Below are 14,175 nucleotides of genomic sequence, written 5' to 3'. Positions count from 1 at the left end.
TGGATGTGTGTGTCACAGAACAGAGTAGATATGTATGTGTCACAGAGTGGACGTGTGTGTCACAGAAGGGACTGTGTCACAGAGTGGATGTGTGTGTCACAGAGTAGATGTGTATGTGTCACAGAGTGGACATGTGAGTGTCACAGAAGGGACTGTGTCACAGGGTGGACTGTGTGTGTCACAGAGTAGATGTGTGTGTGTCACAGAGTGGACTGTGTGTGTCACAGAGTATATGTGTGGTGTGTGTGTGTGTGTGTGTGTGTGTGTGTGTGTGTGTCACAGAGTAGGCTGGCTCTAGAAAGCTTTCTTTTCTTGCTGGATGGTCAGAGCAGAATGTGCCCCTTGCAAACCTGAAAACCACATAGCAGACATTCAGAGCCAGCAACAGCTGCCTTCCCATTTCCTATGTATTGTGTGGGTCACAAGGGTTCTGAATTTGAGTTACTCTACCCTAAGACAAGAAATGTGATAAATCCTAGGACATAACTTCCACAAAGGTTCTGTTGCACACATTTAAGCCTAAGCATATATGCTTCTCCCAGCTTCAATATGTGCTATTTGGCTTTTTAAAAGTTTTCCAGTAGTGGAGGCTGGGGAGGTTTCTCAGTGGGTAAAGTACTTGCTTTACAAGTATTAGGATGAACCTGAGTTCAGATCTTAGGCACTCACACACAAGCTAGGCATTGCAGTGTACTACTGAAGAATATTATTTAAGGTATGTTACTTTTGTTTATATTGCATTTGTTTAACTCAGTGAATCTGTGTTACTGTGCCTGTGTAAAACACCTGATGGTCTAATAAAAAGCTGAACAGTCAATAGTGAAGCAGGAGAACGGATGGATGGGGCTGGCAGGCAGAAAGAATTAATAGAAGGAGAAATCTGGGAGGAGAAGAAGAGGCAGCCAGAGGAGAAAGACCCAGGGGCCAGCCACCCAGCTACACAGCAAGCCACAGAAGAAGAAACAAACAAAGGTATACAAGAATTGAAAAGGAAAAGGCCAGAGGCAAAAGATAGATGGAATAATTTAAGTTAAGAAAAGTTGGCTAGAAATAAGCCAAGCTAAGGCTGACCATTTATAATTAAGAATAAACTTCCATGTGTGATTAATTTGGGAGCTCGGTAGTGCGCCCAGCAAAAGAGCGAAAGCAACCAACAGCAAACAGCACACCAGCAACCCAAGAACCAAGGGGGTTGAGCCAGGCGAATCTCTGGATGTATTGGCAAGCCAGTGTAGACAATTGGTGAGAGAGCCTGTCTGTCATAGATAAATAAGGTAGATATGGATAGAAGATGCCAGACTTTGATCTCTGGCCATTATACATACAGGTGCAGATGTGTGGACACATCTCTCTCTCTCTCTCTCTCTCTCTCTCTCTCTCTCTCTCTCTCTCTCACACACACACACACACACACACACACACACACACATGCCTGTGCCTCTGCCAGCCTGTGCTCTCTCCCTCTCCCCCACACTCTCTCTCACACACACTCACTCATACACACACACTCACTCACACAACTCACACACACACTTTCTCTCTCTCTCTCTCTCTCTCTCTCTCTCTCTCTCTCTCACACACACACACACACACACACACATGCCTGTGCCTTTGCCAGCCTGTGCTCTCTCCCTCTCCCCCACACTCTCTCTCATACACACTCACTCATACACACACACACACACACACACACTCACTCACACAACTCACACACACTCTCTCTCTCTCCCTCTCCCTCTCCCTCTCTCTCTCTCTCTCTCTCTCTCTCTCCCTCTCTCTCTCTCTCTCTCATACACACACACACACACACACACACACACACACACACACACACATCCCTCTGCCTTTGCCAACATGTGCTAGCCTGGACTTGATTAGGCTTTCTTTCTCCTTTTCCTTTCTCTAATGTCATTTGATATGGAGTTTCATGTACTCTAGGCTCACTATGTAGTTGAGGATGACCCCAAACATCTGATTTTCCTGCCTTTAAGGTTTCATATTTCTTGGATCCTTTTTCAATCCTTTTTTTGATAGATTCACTTTATTAAAGTTGTTGAATTTTCTGGCATAAAATGCCACACTATCTCCCTATCATCCTGAAAACATCTTTGGAACTGTAAAAACATTGACTTTCCTTTCTTTTCATTTGCTTCTTCTTATTTTTCTCTTGATAATTCTTATGAATTTTAATCATCTTTAAAAACAACAACAGCTTTGGAAGCTGTCGAGATGGCTCAGTGGCAGAGGGTAAATTATTCCCTGTGCAAACATGGAAACCTGAGACCTGCTCGCTAGCACAGATGTCAAGAGCCAGAATGGCAGCAGAGCCTGTGGTCCCAGAATTGGGAGGTGGAGAAGGTGGCTCCCAGACTACCTGGCTAATTGTGAGCTCCGGGTTCAAGTGAGAGGCCCTGTCTCAAAAAATAAGGTAGAAAGCAATTGAGAAAGACATGGAACATCAGCTTCAGGCCCCCACGTGTGCATACACAGGCATCCAAGAACACAATGACTACAAGCTTCTGCCCTTGTGGAAGGATTTTCCTTGAGGTAAGTGGAAACTGCTAATGAGGAATTTAGAAAACATAGATTAGCACACTGAATCTGAACACATTTTAGCAGGTGTTCTTTGAAAAACACTCAAAGACCCTTATTTAGATACAGGGGCCAAGGGATAGGTTTACTAAACCATCTCTTTGTCAAGCTCCTCCTGCTGGGCTGTTCTTGACTGATATTGGCTGATCAATACAATGCACCGTTTGGACTACTGAGCATCTCTGCTGCATACACTTGGACCTTGGCCGAAGACAATTTAGATGAGGTCAAAATCATATTGATCCTAACAACATGGAGCTTTGAGTCTCCAGCATAGCAATGGACGCGGTGCAACACAAAGCCTATAACACGGTGGAGAGAAGGACCTATTCTGAAGCCTAATCTCTTCCCTGTAATTCTAGTTGCTCTGCTCATTCTGAGAGTAACTTGATCAGAGTGGTTCTGCCCTGGTTTTCTTTAGATCCGAATCTCAGCTATAACCGACATCCCACAATGCTTGTGCAATCAAAACCCAAAACAAACAACAACAAAACCCCAACAATTAATTTCTTTCTACATCATTCAACTTACCATGAGGTTCTGGGTATTTGGGAAGTTAGACAATCCTGAAGGAACAGAAGTTTGTATTTCTAAAAATTAAGTAGCAAATAATCATTTGTTTTGTCACATCTTTGATTAGATATTTATATTGGAGGTATTAATTTCCATATCACTAAGAAAGTTTTCTGTGAAAGCTGATTTTGTCAGTGGTCCTAAGTGCATACATTACTTTATTGATGATAATATATTGTTTCTTATACCTGTCGTGAAAGCATGCATGTGCTTTAGTCCCTGAGAAATTCTAAGGTAATTCACACTAACAAAAAACCAAATTGATCTAACCATTGTTTCACAAAACAAACACTGAATGAACTGTGTGCCCGAATTTCCCATCTTCCAACTGCTGACTTGGGTATCACATTTCCAATACTTCTGTTTCCTAATTTATCAACTTACAGGGTTCATTCAGAGAAACTGAGTGCTTACCAGGCACTGTGGCAAGCTGTGGGATATGTACTGCTTCACACACACGGAAATATCTGCTCCCAGGACATGAGATCAAAAAGGAATAAGCTGAACATCAAAGTACTGTTTCTGAGAATGACAAGTGCTTTATGGGAAATGAAGTCAGGTGGTCCAGGGGAGTTCCTGGAGAAGGAACAGAAAGAAGCACTCCTGGGGCAGGATGCATCCGATGCAAGCAAACACTCAACTGAGTGAAATTAAGTGGGTTTATCCATTCAACCTTGACGAGCTACTGAGGGGCCCCAATCTCTGTTCTGGAGCCTGACATAGCTGAGGATAAAAGGAATAACAACAGTTTCCTAACTTTCCAGCCTTCTGAAAAATGCCTGTGTCATCCCTACCTCTCCATCTGGGTATTCCGGCTCCTGAAGGGAATATTTCTACAGTGTGTTTTCCTGCCTGCTTTCCAAGAAGGGCCCTGTACATGCACGTCAGCACCTGGCACTGGTTGACTGTCAGTTTCCTCACTCACTAGACCTCAGCCAAGGCCATGAAATGTTCTCACTCTTTCCTCATAAATCTATGATTATTGCAGTTCAACTGGCTTTGACCTAGATGGGTAAATGGGATTCAGAGAACATACCTTTCAGAAAGGAAGGGATGGGCATTGTCTTCCACGGATTTACAGCTTCTGTGTTCAAGGCCTCTGAGGCTCTGTAGGAATTCTGGAGAGGGGAAAGATCTGGAAGCTGTTGAGGCTTTTGGAGTTGATGGGCTGATTCTTTTGCAAGGGTTTCAATTTTTCAGTTGTTTTAGTTGTTTGTAGCCTAGACTGTACTTCTGAAAATTTTCAAATAAAATATCAAGACTTTTTCTCAGAATTCCAGGGACCTGTATAGTTTCATTTTAGGAATTGGACCCTTCCTGTCTCTTTGCTATATGGCTTTGAAATCTATCCCAGTCTCTGGAAAACTTGGTGAGAAGAAGATGCACCACTTATCTGAACCCCTTAACATGAGAGCAGACCTTTTTTTAATAGATTTTATGCCCCCAAACAATAAATTTCTCCACTGATTCAGTAAGTCAAATCAAGCCAAATTGAAAAAGTCTAGCAACAGGTATACTGAGCAAAGTAACTCCAGGGCTAGTTCTCCAGTCCCAGAGATCCAGGCCAGAGAAGTTGCATGCCTAAACTAAAGCAGGGAGATTTTATAGGTTGTAGGAAATGGTGATGACATGTCTGCTGTGAGCTGGGTTTGTGCCCAAGTATAATCAAAAGCTGAGAGCTTTAGACAGGAGTTTGGCAACTGCAACTTGAGGGGAGGAAGCTGCTGTAGTCACCAAGAATTCAGAACTGGGCTCTTTGGAGCCTTTTCTTTGTTTGGAGGCTCTGAGTGGGTGGGATTTGGAGGGGGAGGGAGAGGGAGAGAGACAGAGAGAAAGAGAGACAGAGAGAGAGACAGAGACACAGAGACAGAGACAGAGACAGAGAGACAGAGAGAGACAGAGAAACAGAGAGAGATGGGGTTTCCTAGAGTATGCAGGGGCAAGCCAGAGACTCCAACCAAACAGCCTGACATGCCTGAGCCCTTCAATGGCTCCCTTATTCTCTGATAAAGAGAAAACATGCCTTCCTACATGCTAAAGCACACATCACCGTCATACCAGTCACCTTTCAGAGAGATTGCCTCGCTGTGTCCATCTGAGTGATTCTATTGTCATCCCTGGGCCACAGTGTCATTTTGTCTGACAGGGATGGTGATGCTTATGAACAAAGAAGACAGCATACACAAAGGCCTCCTCAGGTGTGGGTCTGAGGGAGTGTGTGGGACCTGAGGAACACAGGCTGCCAAACTCCTTTAGCCTTGTCACCAGCTTCTTACAGTACTTGGCCTTAGCAGCCATGCCTAAGGTATGAGGATGCTGATCACACAGACCAGCCCTTGTTCACATGGTTTCAACTCCTGGGATATTTCTAACCACATCTGGTAAATTCTTGGCAGTGGTTTTGTGTCCTTTGAAAAGCCTAAGGCCAGGCCTCAATGTTTTCCAATAGGCAGCAGCAGCAACACAAGCTGCCAGCTGCTTGGCCCCTGGGAAGGAGGGTGTCTTAGTGTTCTATTGTTGTGAAGAAATGGCAACTCTTATAAAGGAAAACATTTAATTGGGGCTGACTTACAGTTTAGAGGTTTAGTCTATCATAATTATGGTGGGAAGCATGGTGGCATGTAGGCAGACATGGTGCTGGAGAAGGAACTGAGAATTCTACATCTGGATCCCCAGGCAGCAGGAATAGAGAGAGGCACTGGGTCTGGCTTGAGCATTGAGACCTAAAAGCCCACCCCCAGTGACACACTTCTAGAAGTACCACACCTACTCCAACAAGGCCGCACCTCCTAATAGTGCTACTCCCTATGAACCTATGGGATCCATATTCATCCATACCACCACAGAGGGAGGGAGAAAAGCAAGCATAAGACTTGAGTCATGAGCTTGGTCCACCAGCCCATAGTTTATCAGCTTTCTCCTCACTGGTCTCCTGCCTCCAGATGGCCTGGAAGGACCACCCAGTCACAACTCTTGGCCTCATGGCTTTGTAGTCATATTGGTACTATAGATTCATTTATTGTTTCTTGCCATGTCCAGTAGTTTTGGACTGTAGCTGGGTTGCCAAACACCCGAGGCTCTGATCTATGGATGGTCATAAATCTCCCAATGAAGAATGAGCCTTCTGAGCTCATGTGGACATTTTTCCTGTCATCTTACAGCCTAGTTATTGATTTTTTCCATCTCTCCACCTTAGAAGGGCAATGCCCTGACTAGCCAAGTGACTGCTGTCTGCAAGAGCCAGAGCTGGAGCTAGCAGAGGCCCTAGGAAATTAACATTCACCACTGAGATGTTCGGGAAGCCAGCTGCAGAACTCCACCAGGCCACATTCACATCCCTGCACTGAAAGTGAAGCCCATCCTGGCATACAGCATTAAAAAGTATTCCTTGTCAACTAGCCTCTACAGAGTGCTTCATGCACATGCAGGCAGAGGGCTCTTTACCACAAACCTCCCAAGCAGAGCAATCATGATTTCCTTTTCACAGATGAGGAAATGGCCACCGAGAGGCTCAATGAATTACCCAGGTCATGTGAGTGGTAAAATAGGGCTTGGCTCAGAGCTTACTCTTGGATTTGAGCCACCATATTACATTACTGTTATGTCTACACACTCCCACTCTCTACTTTCCCAGACCTCATGAACTGAATGAGTTAATCCAAAATACCCCCCAAAATACCAGCAGTTCCTGGCAGGGAATGAGCACTTAGTAATTGACCTTCTGTTGATAGAAGGGTGATGGGAAGAGTTGGCTTTTAGCCAGGCTTCTGGCTCTGCCACCAGGTATGTGACTCTGGACAGTTGCTGTCTGTCCAACTTTTCATCTGCTAACGGCAATAATACTACCACTATCCCAGGGTTGATAGGAATATTAATTGAGTTAGTATCTGCACAATACTGAGAACAGAACCAGGAAATTTCTAGGTGCAGCCTTTGTTAGGATATCTACAGGCTGGGTCTGGAGAGGTGGCACAGTGGTAAAACATTCCTACTGCTTCTGGAGAGTCAGTCCCCACCATCCATGTCAGATGGCTCACAACTCTGACTCCAACTCCAGAGAATCTTCTCCTCTGGTCTCGATTGGTATCATACCACACAATACACATGCACATTCACACAGTAGAAATTAAAACTAAAATATTAAAATGCCTACAGGTACTCATGCATATGTATGGAATAGGCAGGGCATGGATGTTGATGCTCTCGAAGGTTTATGTTTCAAGCCTGTTGTCATTATCCAGGTCACCTTGGATAAATCGCCTGCATCATGGAATCCTAAGCTTCCTTCCTTGTAACACAGAACTAAGACATGTCTCTAGGAAGCTTTTATAGACTAAAGTATGTTATTCAGTTAGGTTCTGTTTGTTGATTCTGCATCCTTGATCCAACCTCCTATGGGTCAGAAAGTTTGTTTTAATTTAATTTTGTTTTAATTGTACTCTTCCCTTTCTGAGGATGGGCTTTTAAACTTTTCCTGCTGTAGTTTCTGAACAATATAGATTATAACTAGTTTTATAGCATTTACATTGTGTAAGGGAAGGATAAAAAGGAATCTGAGATGACTGAAGTCTGCCAGAGAATAGCTGTAGGTCTTTGATATGAGGGATGTGAGCATCTGAAGATTTTGTTATCTGCAGGGAGTTCTGGGATCGTCCCTCCCACATTGAGGACCACTGTGTATGAAAGCACAGAATCAGCAGAGCACGCATGAGATGCTTCTCATCTCTTTCCTCTAGTTCATTTTCCTCGCAACTTCACAAACCCCAAACCTTCGTTACAAGTTAGTTTTACCTAACACCCTGTTATGTCTTGCTCTTCTTACTAGTCTCTGTTTTGTTCTCTTTGTGACAAATTTTGGCTTCAACTCTCTAGGACCCTCTAGAGAATTTCAGTAATTCCTGGAGGCGTTTAATTACAGCAGTTGAATTTGTAAAGGGCCCAGGAGGACTTTCCACAGCAGGAAGACTTAGGGCATTGTGCGAGGGTATGAGGGGTCTCAGGGGTGGAGGTGCATCTGGCTCTCCCAGACTGGCTGCCTGGGCCCTGGTCTTCTCACAGCTCACACTCAACATTCTAACTCTGTGAGCAGCATCTATCTAGTTCCAGTTTCTCTTTTGGCTTTTTACTCTGGGCTCATTAAAACAAGAAGGGATAAGCATAAAGAACTATTTTTATACATACATTCACTATCATGCTGTATGTTATTTATTCAGAGGACCACATTTTATTTTTCATTCACATTTAGCTACCAGATGATCAATTTTTATTGGGTTTGTGTAACATGAGATAATCAAGCCATTTAACCTTCACACTGAGACATGTGTGGAAAGTGAATTTCTCAAACCTGGATGAACTCCCTATCTTCAGATGCCTACAGGAGTCAGGGTGAGTTAGCACACTGGACCTGTGGCCAGTCAGAGGCCAGTACAGAGATGATTTAGAACCAGTGGCCCTATTACCTACACATAGGTGTCACTTTGTGTAGAACACAGTTCCCTTAGTTCCTCACCTGACTGGAGGTCACATCATCTATCCCTCAGCTTTCTGCCTGATTCTCAGCCTGGTACCTGGCCTGCTGCCTTTCAGAGTTGCCCATGGCATCCAGGACAGAGAACCAACAAGCAGAATTTTCTAACAAAAAACTTGGGTAAAGGATAATGACTTCTTGTAGCTGTCTAACCTGTAACATCAAATCCTATGTAACTTCCTTGCTTGGGTGCAGTAATACACTGAAAATATCTGAATTTCATTTAAACTACTGGATTTGATTCTCATTCAGGTCTTAAACAGACAGTCTGTATTCTAAGTCTAAAGAGATGGGCTTCTGACCAAGCAAAGGCATTTGCTTGATTGCATTTTCTAATATAGCTCCTTTCTCCTGCCCTCCCTTCCAGGCTTTATTCCTTGATTGTAGTTCATTTACCACCACCTCCTCCTCCTTCTCCTTTAAATCTCTTTTAAAAGAGATTTAAAAGAAATTTCAGCCAGATTTAAGAAACTCACCTTCCACACATGTCTCAGTGTAAAGGTTAAATGGATTGATCATCTCACAAACCCAATAAAAATTGATCATCTGGTAGCTAAATGTGAATGAAAAATAAGATGTGGTACTCTGAATAAATAATACAGCATGATAGTGAACATATGAAGGTATAAAAATGGTTCTTCATGCTTATCCCTTCTTTTTTATATGTTTAAAGTAAAAAGCACAGAGAGACTGGAGCGTTGGCTCTATTCTAGCTGAGGTTTCTTACAAAGCTTCTGTAAATTCCTTTTGGAACCATGTTTGGCTTAAAGGCCTAAGGAAAGCCTGCAACCTCCCAGAACAGCTGTCTGTAGTGAGGCCAGATCTTTGTGAAAAACACAAACCACTGTTCTCTTGACTTATCCAAAGCCTGTCTGTCAGCTTCAACCACACAGCTCTGCACAGTAACTTCATCCCTGAAGCCTGGGGCTCTCCAGAGATATTGACAAACAGTGAACACCAGACATCATCAGTCTTCTCACACTTCTGGCTGCTGCTGCTGCTGCTGCTATTGCTGCTGAGGCACCTGCAGCCTTCTCCTTGGCCTGCCTCTTACAGAGAAGATGTCTCCATTGCTACTGACATCCAAAGCATCACTGTGAAGCAAGGCACCACACTGTGCCCACCCCTGCCTACCAAAGCTGTACCCACCTAGTGTCAAGTATGCCAATCCTGGTCTAGCTTCTGGGAGTGATATTTTCTGCAGTCTGGGATGTTCACGTGTCACACTCTTTCCACTTATACTTGTTTATTCTAGCATCTTAACCTCATCATTTAAGCACAGGTCACTGAAGACTAGGCGAAGACATCAGAGCAACATTTTCCAAGTTCCATCAGGACGACCCCCTCCCCCCTGATCCTGGGCCATCGCCATGACACCTGGTGCCCCCAATTCCTCTCCTTCCAAGGAGGCTTCATCACTCAGGAATGTAGCCTTATGGAAGGTTCCCCTGCACATGACCCAGCATTCCCAAGCTTCCATCCATGTCATATCAGAGGAGGAAGGAGGTACAGCTAGCTTCAGCCTGGGACCACAGACACAGAGTAATGAACTAATAACTGAATGAATTCATGAATAAAACGGCAGAAAGGATGACCAGAGAAGAATGTAAAAGGCAGGTCCGGGTATAGGTGAGTCAAAAGAAGAAAAGATTAAGGAGCAGACTTCTGTAGGCTGCACATTGCTAGCCCCACTTTATCTTGGAGGGGTGAGGAAGAGGTTAGCATTCTGTCATTTGGTACAGGTATTAGAAGCATGAGTGAATTAGATCCTTTACATTAGACCACCCCAAAAGAGGTGGGGCCTTGCTGCTCTCTCCAGGCTTTCAGGGTTGGAGATCCCTTGTGGAGATAAACAGGCAGGGGCAGGGTGCACCAGGGCCCTGATTGCACTCAATCTGTGTCAACTTTTCTATTGGTGAAAATTTCCCAGGAGGAAAAGACCTGCAATGATCCTTTCAAACTTAATTTCATGTGTGCTTCTTGGAAGCAAATAACTTCCTGCCATGAAGGTTTCACATATGCAGACTGTAAACTCGAGATGCCAGAGACCCTCTTAACATTACCCTAAAGCTCAGCAACTCCAAACAAGCCAGAGAAAGGACAGAACACATTCTTGGTAGAAGACCAGAGTTTTTCTCGTTACCAAGTGTAGAAGCACTAGGGAGCAGGGTTATAGGCTCATTGTCCCCTCTGACCTTTGCTTCACGTTTGCCAAGACTGGAGGCTAACTATGAGTTGAGAGTAGGGCCCGCCCAAGGGGGCTTGGCAGGGGCAGGCTGGCTAGGCCCATCTTATCTCTCTTCTACCTGCACTTAATTTACTTTGATTCCTCTAGCTGTGTGTCAGTCTAGTCGGTGGATCCTTTGCGTGCTTCACTCTCTTCCTTTAGGAATAGAGAAGAATGAAACAGTGAGAGATCATCATCACAGCCCTCCATACCCAAGTGACAGGAGGAGACAACTCTCTTGAACTCCAAGAGAAACTGGCTGTGAGAGCTGTGTCTGTCAGTGAAGGGAGACTGCCAATAGCCAAGGAGAAGGAAGGGAACCTAGAAAATAAGCACACTCCCCTTCAGTGCCCTGCAAATGTTGCCTGCTGGTGGATTCTATCTGGGAACTGGAGGCTCAGGGACATAATGAATGCAGGTCAGATGATCATGGTACAGTGAGGTGTGGGGAGTGGGTTTGGAAAGGCCTTTGGGGAAATATAGTAGAAGTGCCCCTCTCTCCAGGCAAATGTACTCCAGGATAGACACTTCTGAAAGGCCAATGTCACCCTCACTCATTCTTCCTGGGTCAGATGTCTCTTTGCAAGGCAAGGCCTGTACCTTATGTAGGTAGCTCTCAGAGCCCTGAGGATGATACTTGTTTTTATGCAAAGGATCTCAAATTATAAAATCAATGGAAAAATATGTCATTCCAAGCAAATGTCTCCACAAATATGTTTCTCTTCTCCTTCCAACTTGGCTCAGTTTCCTCAAAGAAGCTCTTCCTTTCCCCAGCAAATAGTGTGGCCATACACCTGGTCACCTGATGCAGAGATGGACATTCCTGTTAACCTCGTCCCCCTTGCCTTTCATAGTCAAACAAATGGCACCAACTATGTCCACACTGGGTGTAGCTTGAGCATAAGAGACCTCAAAGCCCACTCCCCACGGTGACACACTTAGGCCATTTCTACTCCAACAAGGCCACAATTCCTAATAGTGCCACTCCCTATGAGCTCATGGGGGCTAATTACATTCAAACTATCACAACCAGGTGTAAGTGTTGGTTGAAACAGGACTGGTTATAATAAAATGGGCTGGTACTGCTGGGCTTCAATTCATCTGTGTTGCAGGTAACCATTGACTCTGTCAACACAGTGTATCTGCTTTTATTATTTATGACAGGATGCAGTTTGCCTTGCTTTGCTTTTCTCATGGCTTATGCACTGCTGCATGTGTTAGATGCACACATTTGTGTGGGAGTGCTTGTACCCATGCGTGACAAGGCATTCCCATTCTCACTCCCCTGTTGGTGGGGGCAGGAGTTGTAGACTCTGCTGCAGTTGAAACTTTTAACCCTAGTTTTGGGGAGTAAAAACTTGGAGGAACTCAGTGCTCAAGTAGACAGAGACCTGGGCCATCAAAAAATTCTGCTTCCTGTCTGGAAGCACAGCTACACTTCTTAGCTGAGGTTGTTCTTCAACAACTTTAGGTGACAAGGAGGTCTCTCTATAGCACTGGGAGAAACTTGTTGCCTCTGTGCCCATCAATCAAGAATAGAGAAAGTTTACCAATGGTCAGAAATAACCTTCAAGAAAGAAAAAAAGAGACTTCAAAAATGTAACAGCTGGTACCAGTCTTTTTTCTCCTAGTCCTCCTGGTCAACTACTCTCCTTTTACTCCTAGCCTTAACTATAGGACCCTGATTGCTCAACTGCCTACTTTGCTATGTAAAACAGAAAATAAATTGTTAAACTACTAATGCTAAGAAGGCAGTATAATCCTCTCCCCCTAGATGAGGCCACAGCAACTTTATTAATAAGAGTTCTCTTGAGGAACAGACTGGGGACACGTCTGGGGGGGAAGGGGGTTATATTGTCTTCTTAGCATTAGTAACAGCATTTATCCTGTCTTACATAGCTAAGTAGGCAGTTGAGCAATCAGGGTCCTGTAGTGAATGCTAGGAGTAAAGGAATAATTGACCCAGCCGTTGCCATAAGTAGAGCAGTTAACAAGGGGTGGGGTGGGGGCAGGGGCAGGGCGGGGTGGGGCAGGGCAGGAGAACTAAGATTGGTACCAGGTTTTGGATTTTTGATGTCTCTTTTTTTCTTTCCTAAAGGTTATTAGAATGGTTTACAGGCTGAGGTCCAGCTAGTCCAGCAATTGCTGTCTACCAACAGAAGGCCCAAGAATCCACAGGTTGAATTTCTCTGATGGTCTTCATTATACACTGGAATCCCAAAGAAGTAGGCTCTAATGCCAGTGAAGGAATGAACTTGCTAGTGAGGAGAAGCAGGCAAAACCAGCTTCTTTCTTTTGTGTTTTTTATACCAGCAGAGAGCAGAACCGGTGGCCCAGGTTAAAGGCAGCACTTCCCACCTCAGATCTGGATTAAAGATGGGTCTTCCCACTTCAAATTATTTAGTTAAGAAAAATCCCTCATAGGTGTAACTAGCTGCTTGGGTTTTAATTAATTCTAGATGTAGTCAAGCTGGAAACCAAGAATAGCCATTGCAGCAACTTAAAGAGACAGATTCACGATGGGGTTAGAAGTTTTGGTCCACAGCCCCTGGCTGTATATTTCTGCACCATAGTGAAGCAGTACATCATGTCCAAAACGTGTAGCAGAAGAAAGCAGCTCACCTACTGGTGACCAGACAGCAGAAAAAGAACCCAGAAGGGTTCAGATACAAGACAGCCCTTCAAAGGCAAATCTCAGTGACCTACTTACTCCACTCAGGCTCCACCTCCTAATGGTCAACCCAACTATACGTTCATCAATAGATCACTCCACTGATGAAGTTAACAACTTCAGAATTCAGTTACATCTCAACAGAACCATGAGCTGGGAGCCAAGCATTAGTGTGAGTTCGGTGTGTGTTGGCAGGTGGCCATTATTTTATATTGAAATCGAACAACAGCCCGCATTGCTATTATCTCTGGTTTGCAGATGAGGACATCAGAATATCTCTATTTTGAATCCTTGAAATCCCTCTTGTTGCTTCAGACACTGTATCATCACATTGCTCTATGCAGGTTTGCTGAGCTTTATTCAGGGACAATTGAGTAGTGCCTGGCTCTGGCCCACACTCCTGCTTCCTGCCTTGGGATGTCTCTGATACCTTATATGGAGACTTATAGCATCTGCTGGAAGCTTACATTTCACACAGTTTAGAAATGGACCAACAGATAATACTTTCCAAAGTCATCTGAGACCCTTTTTGTAGGTTTCCTCTAAGGTCCAATAGTCTGTTGCCTGGAGTGATGGCTAGCTCAC

Source organism: Onychomys torridus, chromosome 14 (assembly GCF_903995425.1).
Source record: "Onychomys torridus chromosome 14, mOncTor1.1, whole genome shotgun sequence".
Lineage (NCBI taxonomy): Eukaryota > Metazoa > Chordata > Mammalia > Rodentia > Cricetidae > Onychomys > Onychomys torridus.
Note: the sequence above shows the minus strand (reverse complement) of the source record.